At 41.8% G+C, this 20119-nt stretch overlaps 1 long non-coding RNA gene across 2 annotated transcripts in view; it reads left to right on the top strand.

The window, feature by feature from the left end:
• Positions 1-20119, top strand: part of LOC127487323 (uncharacterized) — a 79866-nt gene that overhangs the window by 12017 nt on the left and 47730 nt on the right. The window contains exon 2 of one of the 2 annotated variants that reach the window (XR_016222447.1): positions 8356-8403. The exons of the other annotated variant lie outside the window; for it this stretch is intronic. This is a non-coding gene — a long non-coding RNA (uncharacterized LOC127487323). The remainder of the gene's footprint in view (positions 1-8355; positions 8404-20119) is intronic. 2 annotated transcript variants of the gene reach the window in all.

Genomic DNA, 20119 nt, shown 5'->3' with positions numbered 1-20119 from the left:
GCATTTGGGCTTTTGCCTAGTGTCAAGAATTAGGAATAGTTGGAGATGACCCTTCTTCCCACTCCCTGCAATTTAACCAGTTAGCCTGCTCCAGCTTCATGGATGTTGACAGATAGTGAGGTTGCTAGGTCACAGACCAAGTGCAATGGATTACTGATTATATAGGCAGAGCCTGAGTCCCAGGTCCCACACAGTGACATGAAGATGACCATTTGGAGCTTGCATAGGGAGCAGGTGGCATCACTGTAGAGGAATCTTGAGCTTAGGGAACTGGAATCTTTTAGAATGAGCAGTAAGCCTGTTTGAACTTTGATCCAGAGCAGGGTATTATCTTTATTGTACAGCCAAACAATCCTGTCCTGTCCTTCCAAGGCCATTCGTTCCATGCATGTCTTTGAAAAGAGTCCAAAACAAAGGCCATCAAGTGCCTGCACTTGTAAGTCATGCATAGAATAAACTCCCAGCATCCAGGTTTTGCTTATTATGAGTAAAGCTGCTCTGAACATTAGCATCCAATTTTTTTTCTTTTGGTGGACATATGTTTTCATTTGTCTTGAGTAAATACTTGAAAGTGGAATTTCTGGGTTAAATAGTAAGGGTGTGTTTGACTTCATAAAGGCGGTGCCAAACTGTTTCCCAAAGTGACTGTCGCATTCTGTGTTGCCGCAGTGATGTTTGAGGTTTCCTGATGCCCCGTGCTTGGTATGGTCAGTCTTTAGAAATTTTAGTCACTCTAGAAGTTGTGTTGGAGCTTTGCCTTTGCGACTTTAATTTACATTCCTTCAGTGACCAGTGATGCTGAATACTCCTTCACATGCTTTGTCCCATCAACATCTCTTTCAACTTCTTGGTTTAAATTGTATTTGTTTTGTTTCTGAGAGTTTGAGATCTTTATATACTCTGGACACATGTTCTTTATTGGATACCATTGGGAGATAATTCTCCAAGGATCTCATGTTTTTGCATGTTATGTGAGCGAGCAGAGGCACTGACAACTATTAGACTATCTGTGAAAAGATAATTGTGTAGTACAAAAAACTTGCATTCATTTGCCAGGCAAGATAATAAAGATACCTTCTTGCAGGTTCTCTTGCAATCCTTTAATACGACTGGGCTAACATCAGTTTGGGCTCGCACAGTTGTGATACGAATCTCCTGCCTGAACAGCATTTACCAGGGCGAGCCACGCCTCACCCCTAGGAGTGCACGCTCTGCAGTGAGTAGTAAGGTCTTTGTGACCCAGGAGTTTCATTCTGCCAGAATGCATGCGACTATGGTGCTAAAGGGGCAGACTGCTAGTATGAAATTTCAGCCCTATCATAGCTCTTAACAGACACATGTTTTCCAAAAATCTTTCTCCCAGACTGTGGCCTACTTTTTCATTCACTGAACTGTGGGTTTTAATAGCAGCACATTTAATGAATATTTGATGAAATCTAATTTATCGATTTCTTTTCTCTATTAGAGTTCTTCTTGTGCCATATGATAAATCTTTGCCTAACCCAAGGACAGAGGAATTTTTTTCCTTTGTTTTCTTTTAGAAGCTTTGTACGTTTTAATGTCACATTTAGTTTTTTTTTTTTTTTTTTAAGATTTATTTTTTGAAAGGCGGAGTTACAGAGAAAGGCAGAGGTTGAGTGAGTGAATAAGAGAGGTGTCTTCCAACTGCTGGTTCACTCCCCAAATGGCCATAACAGCAAGAGCTGGGCTGATCCAAAGCCAGGAGCCTGGAGCTTCTTCTGGGTCTCATATGCAGGTGCAGGGGCTCAAGGACTTGCGCCATCCTCTTCTGCTTTTCCCAGGCCACAGCAGAGAGCTGGATTGGAAGAGGAGCAACTGGGACTCAAACTGGCACCAATATGGGATGCCCGCACCACAGGCAGCAGCTTTACCCACTGTACCATAGCACTGGCTCCTACATTTAGGTTTATGAGTCACTTTGAGTTAATTTTTATATGTGGTGTGAAGTTTTTTCTTTTTTTTTTTTTTCATAGTGATGTAGACTTGTTCTAGCACCATTTTTTGACAAGATTCTCTTTCCTATTAAATTTCTTTGGCCCTTTCATCAAACACAAGTTAATCAAAGATGGTTTTTATGTATTCCATTTTCCATTCATTTGTATGTAAACCTCTAAGTCACACCATCTTGATTACTGAAGATTTATAATAAAGTCGTAGGTAGTACAAGCCTGACTTTCTTTTTGTAACCTTTTTTTTTTTTTGGAAATATGTTAGATGATTTGTATTTCCATAGAAATTTGAGAATCTGATAATTCACACAACAAAAAAGGTTTCTGGGGATTTTATTTGGGTTGCATTAAATCTTTAGGTCTATTTGAGGAGAAATCAATTTCACAATATTGAATCTTTTGGCTTACATATATAATGCATTAGTATTTTTTCAGGTCTTTGGTTTTTCTCGGTGATGTTTTATTTTTACTACTTAAGTCTGCTAAATACTTTGTTCCTCTACAATTAATATTATTTAGATGGTAATACTTTGTTTTAAATTTTGACTTTGAATTTTTCATTGTGGAGCATGTAGGGTTTTGAATACTGATTCTATCTTGTAACATTTCCAAATTCGGTAATTACCATAGTTTTTTTCTGGGTAGATTCCACTAATTTTTCTAACTAGGTTGTCATGTTTTCTGGGAATAAAATGATGTGGATTTTTCCCCCAGTCTCCCTCATGCACTTGATTTGTTGTTGTTGTGTAAGATATGACAGCACAACAAAGTTGTGTGGAAATGGTGAGAGTGGATACCCTTGTCTTATTTCTGAGGTTAGAGAAAAGCACTCAGTCTTTAACCACGAAGTTGGAAGTTAGGAGTAGGTTTGTGACAAATAGCTTTTCTTGTTTAAAGAAGTTCCCTTCTAACCACAGTTTCCCAAGAGCTTTAATCCTAATTTGATGTTGAATTTGATTGAGGGCGTTTTCTGTATCTGTTTGATTATATGGCTTTTCCTTTTGTAGGAACTGGAATTAATGAATCATATTGACTTTTTAAGTATTACTTTTTAAGTAATCTTGTATTGATTAAATACCAACTATTTTAATGGAGTAAAACTAATGTGGCTGTGATAACTTTTTGTATATAGTTGAATTAAATTTGATAAAAGTTTGCTAAGAGTATTTTTAGGATTTAAAGAAGACTTTGTTAATAGGAGAACAATAGTATTACTGTTCTTAAAAAATACATTATTGTGAACTATAGTTCCCTATCATAGTGTGGAACATTAGAACCAGTTACTTTTATCAACTTTATTTTTTTTTTTTTGGTTCCTGTTATCCAATGCCTAGATCTTTCTTCCTCTTCCCAGCCTCAGACACTAACTATTGCAGGTTCGATTTATTATTTTTCTTTAACTTTAAAATGTGAGAGAGAACATATGGTATTTGTCTTTCTGTATCTGATTCATTTCCTTCTTTGCTAGAAATACCAGGATTTCATTTTTTACAGTCGAATAATATTCCATTGTTTATATAGACAATGTTTCTCTTTGTAAAAACTTTGTTTATTTGAAAGGTGCAGTTATACAGAGGAGCGGGGAGAAAGAGAAAGTCATCCACTGGTTCTTTCCTGAAATGGTTGCAAAGGCTGGGGCTGGGCCAGATTGAAGCCAGGAGCCAAGAGCTTCATCCAGGTCTCTGATGTGGGTAGCGGGACCCCAAGTACTTGAATTATTCTCTGCTGCTCTCCAAGGTGTGTTAGCAGGGAATTGAATCAGAAGTGGAGCAGCTGGGACTCAAATCAGTTCCCATACGGGATGCTGGTGTTGCAGGTAGTGGCTTAACCTGCAGTGCCACAGTGCTTACCCCTACAACATTTTCTTTTATCCATTCATTCACCCATGGTCAGCTAGGTTAATTTCATATCTTGACTATAGTGAATAGTGCTGCAATAAACATGGAAGTGCAGGTGTGTCTTTCACATACGGAATTAATTTCTTTTAGTTCTGTACCCAGAATGGAATACATGGGTCATGTGGTAGATCTAGCTTTAGTCTTTTGAAGAAGTGTGATTTTTTTTCCTGCACAGTCTCACCAGCATTGGTTATTTTCTGTCTTTTTTATACAGCCATGTTAACTGGAGTGAGATGGTATCTCATTGTGGTTTTCATTTGCATTTCCCTAATGGCTAATGATAGTGAACATTTTTTAATGTGTGTGTGGGTCATTTGTATTACTTCTTTTGATACATGTTTATCCAGATCCTTTTCCCATTTCTTTACTGGATGTTTTGTTGTTGAGTGTTTTCAGTTCCTTATATATTCTGGGCATTAACTCCTTTGTCACTGAATAGTTGGCAAATATTTTCTCCCATTCTGTCAGCTTTTTGTTCACTCTGTTGATTTCCTTTGAAGGCAGAAGTTTGAGTTTTATATAATCCCATTTGTCTGTATTTTATTGTCTGTGCTATTGGGGTCTTATCCAAAAAACCATTGCCTGTGCTAGTGTCTTAAAGTGTCTCCTATGTGTTTTTCCTAGAAGTTTCTAGAAAATTGCAGGTCTTCCATTTAGGTCTTTGATTTAGAAGTTTCTAGAAAGCTGCAGGTCTTTAGATCTTTGATCCATTTTGAGTTGATTGTTGTATAGGGGTGAGGGGTGTGAGCAAGCTTCATTCTGCAAACGAATATCCAGTTTTCTCAGCACAGTTTATTGAAGACTGTCCTTTCTTTAGTCTGTGGTTTCGATGCCTTTTGTCAGCAATCAGCCAGCTGTAGATGCATAGATTAAGTTCCAGAATCACTTTTCCATTGACATGTGTGCTTGGTTTTATGCAAGTATCATACTGTTTTGGTAGCAACAGCCCTGTAGTATGGCTTGCAATTTGGTATTGCAGTAATGATGTCTAGCTTTGCCCTTTTTAAGATAGTTTCAGTTAGTTGGGGGCTTTTGTGCCTTCATATGCACGTCTCAATTGTTTTTTTTTTTTTTTTTTTTGGTTCTTGAAGAATGTCATTTTCATGGAGATTGTGTTGATTCCGTAATTCACTTTGGGTGGTATGGACATTTTACTAATAACTCTTCCAACCCATGAACATGGGGGCATCTTTCCATTTTTTATGTCATATTTCACTTTTTTCACTAGTGCTTTGTAATTTTCATTGTTGGGTTCTTTCACAACCTTGGATAAATTTACTCCAAAGTATTTTCATTTTTGCAGCTATTGTGAAAAGATTGCTCTTATTTTTTTCTCAGTCCATTTTTGGTGTATGAAAATACTACTGATTTTTCATGTTTATTTTGTATCCTACAACTTGACTGATTTTTTTTCAGTTCTAATAGCCTCTTTACACAGTCTTTAGGTTTCTCTATTTACAGAATTGTGTTATCTGCAAACGAGAATAATATTACTTCGTCTTTCCCCATTTATATGTGTAATGTTTTCTCTTGATTAATTGCTCTGGTCAAAACTTCCAGTACTATTTGAATAACAGCAGTACAGTAGATGTCCTTGTCTGGTTCCAGATATTAGAAGAAATGCTTTTAGCTCTCCCCCATTAATTGGCTATGGGTTTGCCATAGATAGCCTGTATGTTGATGTCTATTCCTCCTACATCCATTTTGTTGGAAGTTTTTTTATCGTGAATAGATGTTGGATTTATTGAATGTTTTTTGGCATCTAATGAGATGATGTGATTTGTATGTTTTATTCTGTTGATGTGATCTGCCATATTTACTGATTTGCAAAGCTGAACCATTCTTGCATCCTGGGAATAAAAGTCACTTCGTTATGATGTATTATCATCTTGATGTGTTGTAGGATTCAGATTGCATCGATGTTTATCAAGGAGATTGATCTATAGTTTTTTGCTGTTGTGTAATCGCCTGGTTTTTGGGATTAAGGTAGTGCTGACCTCAAAGATGAGTGAATTTGAAAGGGTTCCCAACGTTTTGAAGATTTTGAAGTAGTCTGATTGGAATTGGCATTCCTCCCTCCTTAAAAGTTTGGTAGAGTTCATTTATTTGGTCCTGGACTATTCTTTGCTGGAAGACTTTTCATAACAGATTTAACCTCATTACTTATTTATTATCTATTCAGGTTTTCTCTGTCCTTGGTGCTTTAATTCTGGTATGTTACATGAATATAGAAAGTCATCCATTTCTTCTAGGCTGTCCAATTTGTTGCTATGTAGTTATTCATAGTAATCTCTAATGGCCCTATGTATTTCTGTGGTGTTATATGTAATATCTCCTTTTCTGCCTTGACTTTGAGACTTCTCTCTCTCTCTCCTCTGTCTAGCTAAAATTTTATAGATTTCATGTATCTTTTTTTAAAAGGCTCTTCATTGGCCTTTTATATTGCTATTTAAGTCTCTGTTTTATTTACTTCTACTCTGATGTTTATTTCCTTTTGCTTTTGAGTTTATTGTGTACTCGCTTTTCTAGGTCCTTGAGATGTATAATTTGGTTGTTGAGCTATCTATTTTCTTGATGTAGGCACTTAAAGCTATAAACGTCCCTCTTAGTGCTGCTTTTGCTGTATTGTATGTTTTTATATATTGTGTCTATTTTATATTTGTTGCAGGGAATGTTTTAATTTCAATTTTTATTCCTTCAGTGACCCGTTATTTAATTTGCAGCATGTTGTTTAGTATCCATGTATTTGTCTAATTTCTGGAGTTTCTTTTGTTGTTAATTTACAGTTTTATTTCATTGTGGCAGAAAAGATACATGATACTCTAAGTCTGAGACTTGTTTTTTGGCCTAAAATGCAGGCTATCCTAAGAGTGCTGATGAAAGGAATGTGTATTCTGCAGCTGTTAACTGGAATGTTCTGTCAAGTTCTGTTTGATCCGTGTGGTCTGTGGAGTAGTTTACCTCTGAATCTTGGTTGATTGTTTTTGGTTTGGATGATCTAAATCACCTACTATACTGTACTGGAGCTTATCTTTCCCTTAATGTTTTATTAAATGTGGTGCTTGAGCACATGGGAGCACTCTCTCCCCAGTTGTTTGTTTCTCTCTGCCTCTCTTGCTCTTTCAAATAAATAAATAAGTAAATAAATAATTAAAAATATAAATGTTGTCTAAAGGAGCAAATTTTAGAGTTTTCTTTTGTTACTAAGACTGGCAACTTGAGAATTTTGATATCCCATAGGAGGCTGTAAGTATAGAGTTGGCTAGTCAGTTTTCATAGAATACATAAAATTAGCCAACATCCCACTAAAATCATGTTTTTCCAACTTGAGGATACAGAGATTAAAAGACAAATATTAGGGGGCCAGCATTGTGGTGTAGCAGGTGAAGCTACCACCTGTGATGCTGGCGTCCCATATGGGCATTGGTTCATGTCCTGGCTGCTCCACTTCTGATCCAGCTCCCTGCTATTGCACCTGGAACAGCAGCAGAAGGATGACTCAAGGTTTTGGGCTGCTGTCTCTCACATGGCAGACTGAAAGAAGCTCCTGGCTTCAGGCTGGCCCAGCGCTGGCTGTTGGGGCCATCTGAGGAGTAAACCAGCAGATGGAAGATCTCTTTCTTTCTCTTTAAATCTCACTTTCAAAAATAAATAAATTTGTAAAAAAAAAAAAAATAGATGATAGTGGTTTCCTACTTTCAAGTTGATTATTTTGGCATTTCAAAGCCATATTGAGTCACGCATGTAAAATAAATATGCCTTTGAACTTAAGCTGTTTTTACAAACAAGTGACACCCAATGCCCATGCTAGAAAAAAGTATGAATCAACAAATAGAGGAGAATAAAGTGTTCACAGACACTTACTTTCAACCAACAGTCTGTTCCCCATGCCAAAGCACGGGCCTGGAGGTATTCAGAGCTTCCTTTTGAAAAAGTAGAAACTGGGTCTCCAGGATTATTGATCATGCTGCCCACAGTCATGATGGCAGGTCTGGCAACCGGAAGGGCCTGGGGGACCACATTCCTAACTCCACTGCACACACATAACAGTGGGACTGAAGCCATGCTCATATTAAAATCAACTGGAGACACTGGAAAACATACAGTACCTGCCACCTGCCCTATTCCAGTTAAACTAAATCAGCAGTACTGGAGAGCAGACACTGGTATTATTCAAAAAAAAAAAAAAACAAAAAAACAAAAAACAAAAAAAAAACAATGACTTCTCAGATACTTTTTTTGCTCAAGTGTTGAGCTGCTCTGATTGTGCGGTAGCCTGGAGCCTGTGTTTAATTGTGTTGTTGAATCAGGATGAGTCACAGCCTGTAGGCTCTCAAATATTCCATTGATGTGGTGGTGTATTTCCTGACCCGAAAGCAGAGGCAAAGAAGTTCCTTGTCCTATTTGCAATGTTGCTGTTAGGTAGCATCATCTTTTTCTACTCATTCTTTTCTCTCTCTCTCTCTCTCTCTCTCTTTTATTTTCAGCTGAGTCATGATGAGCAGTGTTGTGTGTCACAACTTTGGCCTGCACAGGTTTGTTTTAATGCCCCCTTGATTTTTGGGGTCACAGGCACAGCCGGGAAATTTCCAGCAGTGCAAATCATCTTGTAATGTAAGGTGTGATTTCTGGTAATGCTTCAAGAAGTGTTTTACATGAATTCTTACACCCAGCGCACCCTGGATTCCTCCCTGAAATACATTAAAAGCTGCTTCTTGACAAAAGGAGATAGAGGTGAGGGGACCTGTGTTGACACTGGCTCATATAATTATTCCTGATTTAAATGCTGGAAGTGAAAGTTGAGTCATGTATTGCGTTTTCTCATTCTGAATCCACTTGAATGGAACATTTTGATACTAACTGGGTGAAGATTTATGAGTTCAATGTATTAAAGAATCTGGGAGCCTAATCTTACCACACATATCCAATCCAAATGTCAGATTTTCTTGCTTTCTGATAAAATAAGGAAAAGGATGGAAGAGTGTTGTTAGACATGTTCTGAGGTGGGATACAGACCACCACCTCTCGTGGTCATCCTAGGGCTGTCCTTTGCCCCCACCATGGAGACACAGGCTGTTTTTTGTGCTCTGTGATAGCATTCCTCACAAATCTCTTCTGAGTTTGTTTTGGTGTGTCTGTGTGTATGCTTTCAACAACTTGTGTATCCCAATCCACTTGGCTGCCTCAAGCACTATTGCTTTGCTAAAATAACTTACTTGAATCCCAGAGTTACTGTTTACCAGCTACAAACTTTTGCACAAATTGTTCAGCTCCTCTGACACTTGATTCATCTGTACAATGAAGACAGTGGGGTTGGGTGTTCGGCTTCCTGGTTAAGGCATTTCTCAGGATACCCATATCCATGCCTATACTCAAGTCCAGGCTCGCCTCTGATTCTAGCTTCTTGCTAATGTGCACCTCGGGAGGCAGCAGGTGAGGCTCAAATACCCAGGTTCCCATACCCACACAGGAGATTCAGATTGAGTTCTGGTTCCTGGCTTGGCCTAGCCCTGGCTATTGCAGATAATTGGTGAGTGAGCCAGCAGATAGGTACTGTCAGTCTGTTTTTCTCTCAAATAAATTAAAATAAGGAATAATATCTTCATTTTATTCCTTATTAAAAGTTTATCTGAAACCAATCATGGTTATTTTCTTTTCCTTCCCTTTCCCTCACTTAAAATATATTCTCAGGAAGAATGTAATTGCAGACATTTCTACATAACTGAGAAATTGCCATTAAAAATAAGTTCCAGGCCAGCGCCGCGGCTCACTAGGCTAATCCTCCGCCTTGCGGCGCCGGCACACTGGGTTCTAGTCCCGGTCGAGGCTCCGGATTCTGTCCCGGTTGCCCCTCTTCCAGGCCAGCTCTCTGCTGTGGCCAGGGAGTGCAGTGGAGGATGGCCCAAGTGCTTGGGCCCTGCACCCCATGGGAGACCAGGAGAAGCACCTGGCTCCTGCCTTCGGATCAGCGCGGTGCGCCAGCCGCGGTGGCCATTGGAGGGTGAACCAACGGCAAAGGAAGACCTTTCTCTCTGTCTCTCTCACTGTCCACTCTGCCTGTCAAAAAAAAAAAAAAAATTCCAGGGGCTGGCATTGTGACATAGCCGGTAAAGCTGCTTCCTGTGATGTTGGTATCCCATTTGGGTGTCAGTTCACGTGTGCTTTTGATCCAGCTCCCTGCTAATGGCTTGGGGAAAGCAGCAGAAGATGGCCCAAGGGTTTGGGCTCCTGCCACCCATGTGGGAGACCTGGATGAAGCCCTTAACTTCAACCTGGCCCAGCACTGGCCATTGTGACCACCTGTGGAGTGAACTAGCAGGTGGAAGATCTATCTCCCTTTCTCTCTATAACTCTGACTTTCTAAAAAATAAACGAATCTACACAAAATAAACTATAGATATCCTAGGTTATTCTGTAGGAGGTTAGATGAGATAATGATAATAGACATTTGTGATGTTCACTCATACTTACATAGTAGGTTTCCTGTGAGTTATTGGTTGGATGGTTCATTCTCTTTACAGAAGTATAATATCAGTGAATGGGGAAAGTGTTATTTTTGTGTGTGACTGGTCAGAATAGGAAAGTCACTCCATGCGGACAGCTTCCTACTCTGGACAAGGAGACATATCCAAAGTCACCTTCAGTGAGGTGTTTGTGCAAGTTAATAACCACCCAAGATGCCGAGTCACCAGAGCTCTGTTGGGGTGGTTCAGGGAAAGATTCAAGATGAAAGTCAAGTTCTATATGAGCATCTAAGTATGTGTGTTCTTGGAAAAGAATTAGGATGGGCTTTGATGAAAATTATTACAAATAACTATCAACAATCAGGAGAATGGGAAATGTGACCTTTGCCATTTGATGCCCTGGTAGAGATCAACCAACTCCGCTTACTTCCAGGCTGAGCTGTCTTGGAAATACTTCTCAAAGGCTGTTCTGTGGGAGACTGGTCAGAAGTGCCCCATGTCTGTCTGTCTGGAGACATGGAGCCCTTTGCTCAAGGACCCTTGGAGAGGCAGCAGACAGGACTATAGGTCCCACTCTATCAGTCTTCTGTGGGCACACCTGATTTACAAAGGGAGATCTCAGTTTCATGATGCTATAAAACTTGGCATGGAGAAACTCAAAGCAAATATTTATTCTGCAAGGATGGGTTAGCAGCGTTAAAGTAGGAAGGTTTACCCTGTGTGACTTTAAAAAAGTTTATTGAGTAATTAATGGGATAACATTATCTATGATTAACAAATATTAAGAAACTGCTGTCAGATTTATTGTAAATATTTAACAACACTTGTGAATCAGACAACAGTAATGGAATGACTCCCCTCTCCCCATTCCCAAGCCAATTTTTTTTAATCAGCCTCGAAGTCAGTGTTAAGGAGTGACTTGAAATTAAGATTATTGTCCCCTGGACTTGCTCTAAGTCCTTCCGGCTTCCGGGTCAGCAGTCTGGGAGAGTGACCCATTTTCCTAGAGCCCCTGGTAGATCTGTTGCATTTGCTGACTAGTGTAGAGCAGTAGTAATACCTAACTCTTACTTGAGAAGACCCCCAAATAATTCTTTAACCCTGGTGTGGACCAAAGAAAAGGTCTTCGTGCCTCTCTTCACCTACCCATGTGTGTGTTTGTATCGTGTGTGTGTGTGTGTGGTTTTTAAACAATACTTGCACTTTATTAAGATCCTGAAAGCCTGCAGTTGAGTTCCTTGAACACACTACTGTGTTGTGTTGAAACTTCTCTTGGCACCAGTTCTACCTGATTGGTTTCAGCCCTTTCACTGCCTGGAGGTTGTGACAGTTGATGTCACAAGGGCCCAACAATATTGGCATATGACTTCAAACAAGAGATCAAAGCAAACTTCCAGACGAGTTCCAAATGTGTTCTGTAACTGCAGCTAAAGACATCCATGATTCATTAACCATGCCCTCCCCGCACAGAAGGAAGATCGGGTCCTTGTCTGGTTATTCATTTACTACCTACCCTTTCTGATAGACCCTATTCACCAGAGCAATTGGTTGATTGGCGGGTCCCTACTTTGCTTTCTGTTTTATAGACAGTCTTACTCCATGGATGCCAAATGTCTTCTGTCTTTGTGGACAATTCTTCAGATGACTTTTTGCCAGTCTAAACATTGCTAGGAGTTGTTTATTGGGCTTGATTTAATACTCCTCCTGAAGCATGTACACTATTAATTTCTGCTCGAGAATTTCCAACAGAGCAAACATTTACACAAAGAGGGCGATTCCCTTCAAGCTTACAGGATGGATCTAGCCAGTGGTACCAAAATAGATATGGCTGGGCCCAGGTTCCCAAGATTTTAGTCACTGCAAGAGTTGTGCCAGGAGAAGTAAGACGTGGCGTCTCTTTGTGGGTCTGCAGTATATATTGTTGGCTCTTTGGCAATGCTATTTACATGGCTGCAGTAGAGGATCTACCCTGTGGGTCTTTTCCCCTAACTTCGTTTACCAGATACTTGTAGCAAGCCATTATTTGGTGTATTAAAAAAAAATTGACAGAGAAGGGTAAGGCAAAGGAAGAAGAAAGATATTAGGATACAGGAGAGATTTCCATAGGAATTAAGAATTCATCCCATAGTCCTTCTAAATTGCTTCTTGTTTATAGAAATACTTAGACCTGCCTTGCCAAGGCCTTGATACTGATATCTGGGAGGCATTAAGCAATGCTGAAAGTTTATTCATCAACTTTGATTTATCTTAATTAATGAGCTTAGAAATCAAAGTGATTTCCCTCCTCCCCCTGAAAGTCCAGGATTTGTAATGCCAAATGGCTTGCTCCCTACTTGAAGCAAATGCATTAGTCACATTTGATATATTGCCTCATAAAACACACAATGGGCCTAAGCATGTTCTGTTTTGAGAAATTAAGACACCCTCTTGACACACGACTTGGCTCTGAATTTGAACTGGATAAACATCTTTTGTTTAAAGGCTCCATCTGGAAAGCAAATTGAAATGTATATAGGAATACGTGATCTTGCAGGCATTTCTGGATTCAGGGAAGCACCCCTGTGCCTCTTGGGCTTCCTCTCTGAAATCGGTGCCCTCCCGTAGGGCTGCTGACCCAGTGAGGCTGATCTTGCAGTTGGGCTAAGGTCTAGGTGGTAGGTGTGTCCAGGAAGCCAGAGCAGGGAGTGGAGTCTGTCTGTCAGAGGCAGCCTCTGATCTAGTGCGAGAGTGCCCTGGCTGCACTGAATTGACCTTGAATGCTTCGCTCCCCAGAGACTGCCAGTTTAACCACCCAAGCCGAAATATGGGAACCAGGATGAATGACCTGCCATGAGATCTGCAATTATATTATTTTCGTGACTACTTTGAATCAGCAATGCTAAAAATACTTACATATATTTTTAACTGAAGTACTGGAGGTCTGAAGAAAAAACTGACTACCAGCTAACTCATTCTACTAGAGAAAGGCTTCAAAGAAGTTTCCCAATTGAGAAAATATATTGCCTGGCTTTCTAGAAGAAAAGCAAAACTTCTGATACTTTTCAATTAATAATTAAATTTATTTAAATTTTTAAAAAATATTTATTTGAAAGGCAGAGTTACTGAAAGGAGAGGCAGAGAGAAAGAGATTGATCGACCGATCCGATCTTTGATCTGCTGGTTGACTCCCCACATGGCCACAATAGCTGAGCTGGGCCGATCCAAAGCCAGGAGGCAGGAGCTTCTTCCAGGTCTTCCACATGGATGCAGGGGCCCAAGGACTTGGGCCATCTTCTACTGCTTTCCCGGGCCACAGCAGAGAGCTGCATCTGAAGTGGAGATGCTGGGACTCAAACAGGTGCCCATGTGGGATGCCAGCCCTGCAGGTGGCAGCTTTACCCACTGTGCCACAGTGCTGGACCCCCTTTTTTTTTTTGTTTTCATCTACTTGAAAGGTAGGGTGACAAAGAGTAAAAGCAGAGTTTTCTCCTGTGAAACCAATAGAACCCCTTAAGCTGTGAGGAAATTATGTATAACTACTTAATTTTGAGGGAATTTTAGATTTCAGCTGTCATTATACTTAGTTTTCAGTGGGTTTATAGAAGTTTCATAAACAGATGCATCGATCTCTTTCTCGTCTCTTGCCAATGTCAAAGGCACATTGCAGTTGTCCCCTGTGTCCTAATCCTGCTGTGTCCCTCTGCTCACCACCTCATTCTCCTTACAGCATCAGGCTAATCTTAGACTGTCAATGCCCAGGGAATCCAGAAACTGGCAGTAAGATCACTGTTTGACACCAGGCCATTGTTACCATGAGGGGAAGCCAGAATTTATAGATGACAGCAATATATGTGATGAAGCTCACAGAATCTGCACAAGCACCTACTATGTGCCATAGAATTCTGTACTGTCTTAGTATCCTTGGCCTCACAAACCATGACATACCCTGGCTCCTTATTGCATCACCTCTGTAAACAAAAAGGAACAGTAGCAGGGCTTTCAAGTCAAAGTCCCAAGTTCATATCTGAGTACCTGCCTTTGCTTGGGTGACATTTGGCTACCTACCTGTATTACCTGAATTCAGATTTGTGATTGACAGCATAAAAATAAATACACCTCCAATATTAAGTCAGTTGGCATGCACAGGAAATTCTAGCTAACAACTTTTTTTCTTGGAGTTCCCATTTTACATGTACAAACAGTATTAAAGGAAAATTGCAACAGGAAAGAGATCAGAAAGGAAATGGGAGTAGGATCAGGAAATAGGATTTAGAAAGAAAAAGGAGAGACTAAATAGCATGCAGGCAGCTATGCCCCATGTGGACTGGGTTATTCAGGAAAGTGTTTTAAGGGTGTGATGCTAAATGAGCCAATTGTATCTTGGAATGGGGCTGTTTTCCCCAGCTGCTGGGTGACTGGTTGGTAGGAAATGGGTCATCTTGATCCTATCTGCCAGAAGCACCTAGAGTAGGACAGAATCCATTGTTTCTGAGGAAGAGTGGGCTTAGAGTCTCAGTGTCAAGAATCATCTGTGATGCTGAGTTGGGCAGTTTTAGGGTCAGGCTTGTGGACCTGAGTCAGAATTGAAAAGGATACTGCAAGGCCCTCCTGCACATGGCTTTCTATTGCCACCCAGGATTGGTGGCTGATCACAAAACAGGGAAACAATGTGCTGGATGGGCAGGGTCTTGGGAGGGGGAGAGATGCATCAATGCCTCCTTTTCTCTTGTTGAATATGTCCTTTTCCGATTTTTATCTCGTGCCACAGTGCTTCTTGGTCGGCTTGCAAAAATGAGCACGGGCTACTTTGCTGTCAGTGTTAGCACTGACCTGTCTCCGACATCAGCCAAGAGTGAACAGCAGCAACATACCGAGTCAGAGAAGTCAGCAAAGCCAAGTGAGCTCCAAGGTGTCTGAGATCCAGAGTCTCAGAAATGAGACAGTCCATGAGTGCCTGCTTGATAACTGGGACTGAATTATCCCAGCACAGAATGTATCTATATTCTACTTTGTTTAGCCTTTAGGAGGGAGTTACCTACATTCAGCCTACAGCCAGAAAGTTAGATATCTATAGGTATAATTCAAAAAAATTATTATTTGAGAGACAGAGATTGACCTCTCATTTGCTGGTTTCACTCCCCAAATGCTTCCAACAACTAAGGCTGGGCTGGAGACAGGAACTTAATCCATGTCTCCCATATATGGGTGCTGGGAACCTAGCTACCTGAGCCATTACTGCTGCATCCCAGCATGCGCATTAGCAGGAAGCTAGAGTCAGGAGTCTAAGCTGGGTATCAGGGCATTCAGATGTGAGACGTGGGTGTGTGAACCAGCATCCTAACCACCAGGCTAACATACTCCTCTCCCGGGTACAAACTATTTCTGTTGAAGAAATGCTGAAATCACTTCCCATTGGCAAGCCAGTGGGAAAGTGGAGACTGTGGGAGATGGCCTGGATGAAGAGGAGGAATGCACAATGTGTGGAATCTTTGCAGAGGAAATTGAAAGTTGATAATGTCCAGATGGTTCCTGGAATGTTGATTTATTCCTGTAGCCGACAGCAGCCAACTGCAGGAATGACACCCTAGGGCACCTGAGCCACACTGAGAAATAGCTCACAACTGGAGGGGCTGGGATTACGCAAAGATAGCGTTTAGTTCAACTGTAGGAACAATAGGAAGGCCAGAGTCTGCAGGAAAGGCACAGAGAGGTGGTAGACCAATGGGTAGGGGATGAGAAAGTTCTCTTCTTTCTGCTCTCACCTTCAGTGAAATTGGTAGCCAGGCCATCAGGCTCCACTGAGAAGGGTTATTGGAAGTATGATGGTGGACTGAGCGGCAGAAGGAGCAAGACCACTCCAGGTGAGGTGTAGAAGGAATGGAGATAACTGGTGGTTTTTTGGGGGGAATATGAAGACTACAAGAAATGAAAAAATCCATGGAGGAGGGAGCTGGTGAGCATAAGTCATGAGCTAACCAGCCCAGGGAGAGCTGGATCTCTGTAGATGAATGCAACAAGGAGGGGTCTTGGCTCCTATAATGCCAAGTATGACTGAAATTGCTGAAGGTTTTAAGTTGATGGAAGCACAGTGGTCTAGAAGTAGCATCAGGAGGCAGAGAGAACAGCTATTGCATATGGTGGCATATGGGCTTGAGAGAAAACAGCAACCACCCCATGAGAAGGCTATAGAGGAAGCAGTGCCCTCAAGGGAACCCAGTTTTCAAATACAGCAAGAAGGGCAAGGGGGCATGTACAGAGGTCCCCGAGGAAACCTGTGGACTTTGCCAATGACAGATTGGGAGTTCCAGAGAACAGAGAGGAGTAGGAAAGATCAGAGCCGGCCAGGGAGGCAAGGGACAGACGACCATCTGAGAGACCATGGGAACCCTGGGAATTTTAGAGGAATAAAAATATCTTATGAGCACATCCTTCCTGGAGGCAGGGACTGTGGGAGATCCCAACATTTGGATTTATCCTGATTGTCACCAGACTGGATCAGGGCTTGTCACTTCAGGCATAATCTGTATCAGATGTGTTCTGTTAGTGTTGGTCCTATGTCTTAGACCTTAGCATCTGAGTCATTTCTTTCTTTCTTTTCTTTTTTTTTTTTTTTTTTTTTTTTTTTTTTGGACAGGCAAAGTGGACAGTGAGAGAGAGAGACAGAGAGAAAGGTCTTCCTTTGCCGTTGGTTCACCCTCCAATGGCCGCTGCAGCCGGCCCACTGCGGCTGGCGCACCGCGCTGATCCAAAGCCAGGAGCCAGGTGCTTCTCCTGGTCTCCCAGGGGGTGCAGGGCCCAAGCACTTGGGCCATCCTCCGCTGCACTTCTGGGCCACAGCAGAGAGCTGGACTGGAAGAGGGGCAACCGGGACAGAATCCAGCACCCTGACCAGGACTAGAACCCCGGGATGCTGGTGCTGTAGGCGGAGGATTGCCCTATTGAGCTGCGGCGCCGGCCAGCATTTGAGTCATTTCTACATGGTTTCTTGGCCGGTATTATTGAGGTATAATCTGTGTATAATACAGCTCACCCCGTTTAGTATATTATTCACAGCATTTTGACAAAGGCATACATACATGCAGCATCAAGATTGGGAACAATTCCAAAAGCTCTTCTCCTCCCCAATTCATTCCTGCTTGTGGTCAGCACCTGACTTGCACCTTCAGCACCTGGCACCCACTGATCCTTTGGTCCCTGTCATTTTGCCTTCTTCATGTGGCAACTCAATGGCCTGGATTCCATCCTTCTCCTATGTCTATCAATCATCCTTTAGTGCTTGGTGAATTACCTGTATTCCAGTACATGAATATGACATAGCCTTGTTACTTTGCATGCCCCACCAGCCGTATGTGGGACCGTCATCATCCTCACCAGGGCTGGTGTCAAGCTTTCTCTTTTAGTAAGTGCTCACCCATTAAGTACATGGGAAGCATTTTTTTTTTAAGATTTTTTATTTGAAAAGCAGAGTTACAGAGATGCAGAGGCAGAGACAAAGAGAGGTCTTTCATCCACTGGTTCACTCCCCAGATGGCCGCAATGGCCGGAGCTGGGCCCATCTGAAGCCAGGAGCCAGAAGCTTCTTCCAGGTCTCCCATGCTGGTGCAGGAGCCTAAGCACTTGGGCCATCCTCCACTGCCTTCCCAGGCCATAGCAGAGAGCTGGATCGGAAGTAGAGCAACTGGGACTCGAACCGGCACTCATATGAGATACCGGCACTGCAGGCAGCGGCTTTACCCACTACGCCACAGCACAAGCCCCTAATTTTAAAACTTCTGAGAATTCTTTTCATGCTCTGGGTAAAGGCTTTTCACCTACTGTGCTTTTAGAAAACAGTTCTCCAGACCTTGTTTTGCATCACAAACTTTCTGCCCTTGCGTGGACTTAATTCTGGGCTGTCTGTTGTGTCACAGTGGTCATGGGGCTGCGTTCGTCCATGCTGCTGAGTCCATGCCACAGTCAGCAGGTTTGTCACCAGGGCTGTAGGTGGGCCTGGCTCCTGCTGTTGAGGCAGGTGTGACTGCCCCTACAACTGTGTGGAAAGTAGATGGAGGGAGTGGTGCACCTGGTGCTGGAGTGGCCGCCTGCCTTCTCGAAGTGGCTTGCCAGTGTCCTGTGTTGCTGTGGGCTAACACAGTCTCCTACCTGTGTCCTGAAGCTGCTGCAAGGGTACTTCTTGTGCACGGGTGGTTGTCCTGGGGAGCCAGGAAGATGAGGCCTGGGATGATGACATTTGGCCAACATCACTCTGCAAGTCTTTTAAAAATATTTTACATGGGGCCGACACTGAGGCGTAATCGGCTAAGCTTCTGCCTGCAGCACTGGCATCCCATATGGGTGTGGGTGTGTGTCCTAGCTGCTCTACTTCCAATCTGGCTCCCTGTTCATGGCCTGGGTAAAGCAGCAGAGGATGGCCAAAGTCCTTGGTTCCCTGCCACCCACAGATAAGTCCTGGATGAAGCTCCTGGCTCTTTGCTTCAGCCTGGCCCAGCCTTGGCTGTTGTGGCTGTCTGGGGAGTGAACCAGCAGGTGGAATATCTCTCTGTCTCTCCTTCTCTCTGCAACTGTGACTTTCAAATAAGTAAGCCCTTAAAATTTTTTTTACCCTGGTCAGTTATTTTCTTAACAGTATATTTCAAAAAAGGTTAGAGTTTTATATTTGGTAAATTCTAGTTTTTCTTTTTTAAAAAAGACTTATTTATTTGAAAGACAAATCAAGATCAATCTTCCACCACTTCAGTTCAATTTATTCCTATCTTTTTCTTTTTTTCAATTTTTGTGGTATTGGAAACAGGATTGGTTTCTTGATTTCTTTTCAGATGGTACACTAATAGTGTCTAACAATGCTGACTTTTGCGTTTTGATTTTGTATCCCTCAACTTTGCTGAATTTGTTATCAGGAGTAATAGTTTTTAGATGGAGTCTTTAGGGTTTTCTCTGTGGAAGATCATGTCACCTGCAAACAGTGACAGTTAGACTTCCTCTTTTCCAACCTGGATGTCCTTTCTTGCCTAGTTGCTCTGGCAAGGACTTCCAGAACTATGTTGAAGGAAAGCGGTGAAAATGATTTAGCTGCAGAATTGTTATATATGGCTTTTATTTTATTTTTCACTTATTTTATTTGAAAGACAGAGTTACAGAGAGGTAGAGACAGAGAGAGAGGTCTTCCATCTGCTGGTTCACTCCCCAGATGGCCGCAACAGCCAGAGCTGTGCTGATCTGAAGTCAGGAGCCAGGAGCTTCTTCCTGGTCTTCCACAAGGGTGCAGGGGCCCAAGCTCTTAGACCATCTTCTGCTTTCCCAGGCCACAACAGAGAGCTGGATCGGAAGAGGAGCAGCTGGGACTTGAACTGGTGCCCATATGGGAGGCCAGGTCTTTAACCCAATGTGCCACAGCACCGGCCCCCTATATGGCTTTTATTAAGTTGAGGTACATTTATTTTATACCTAATTTGTTCAAAGTTTTATAACATAGTGATGAATGTTATCGAATGTTTTTTTCTGCATCTGATGAGATGGTCACATGGTTTTGCTCTTTATTCTTCTAATGTGATGTATCTTGTTCACTGACTGACATACGTTGAACCTTCCTTGCATCCTGGGAGTGATTTCCACTTGACCACAGTGAATGATGTTTTTAGTGTGCTGTTGAATTTGATTTCCTAATATTTTGTTGAGGGTTTTTGCATCTGTCTTTAACAAGATTACTGGCCTGTAGCTTTTTTTTTTTTTTCATTGTGTTCTTGTCTAGTTTGATTTGGAATGATTTTGGGAAAATTGGTATTAGCTCTTTAAATTTTTGTAAAACTAA

The sequence above is a fragment of the Oryctolagus cuniculus genome, chromosome 16 (genome assembly GCF_051225735.1).
Source record: "Oryctolagus cuniculus isolate XC-2025 breed Fujian yellow rabbit chromosome 16, ASM5122573v1, whole genome shotgun sequence".
NCBI classification, from domain to species: Eukaryota; Metazoa; Chordata; class Mammalia; order Lagomorpha; family Leporidae; genus Oryctolagus; species Oryctolagus cuniculus.
Note: the sequence above shows the minus strand (reverse complement) of the source record. Positions and strands in the feature narration are given on the sequence as shown.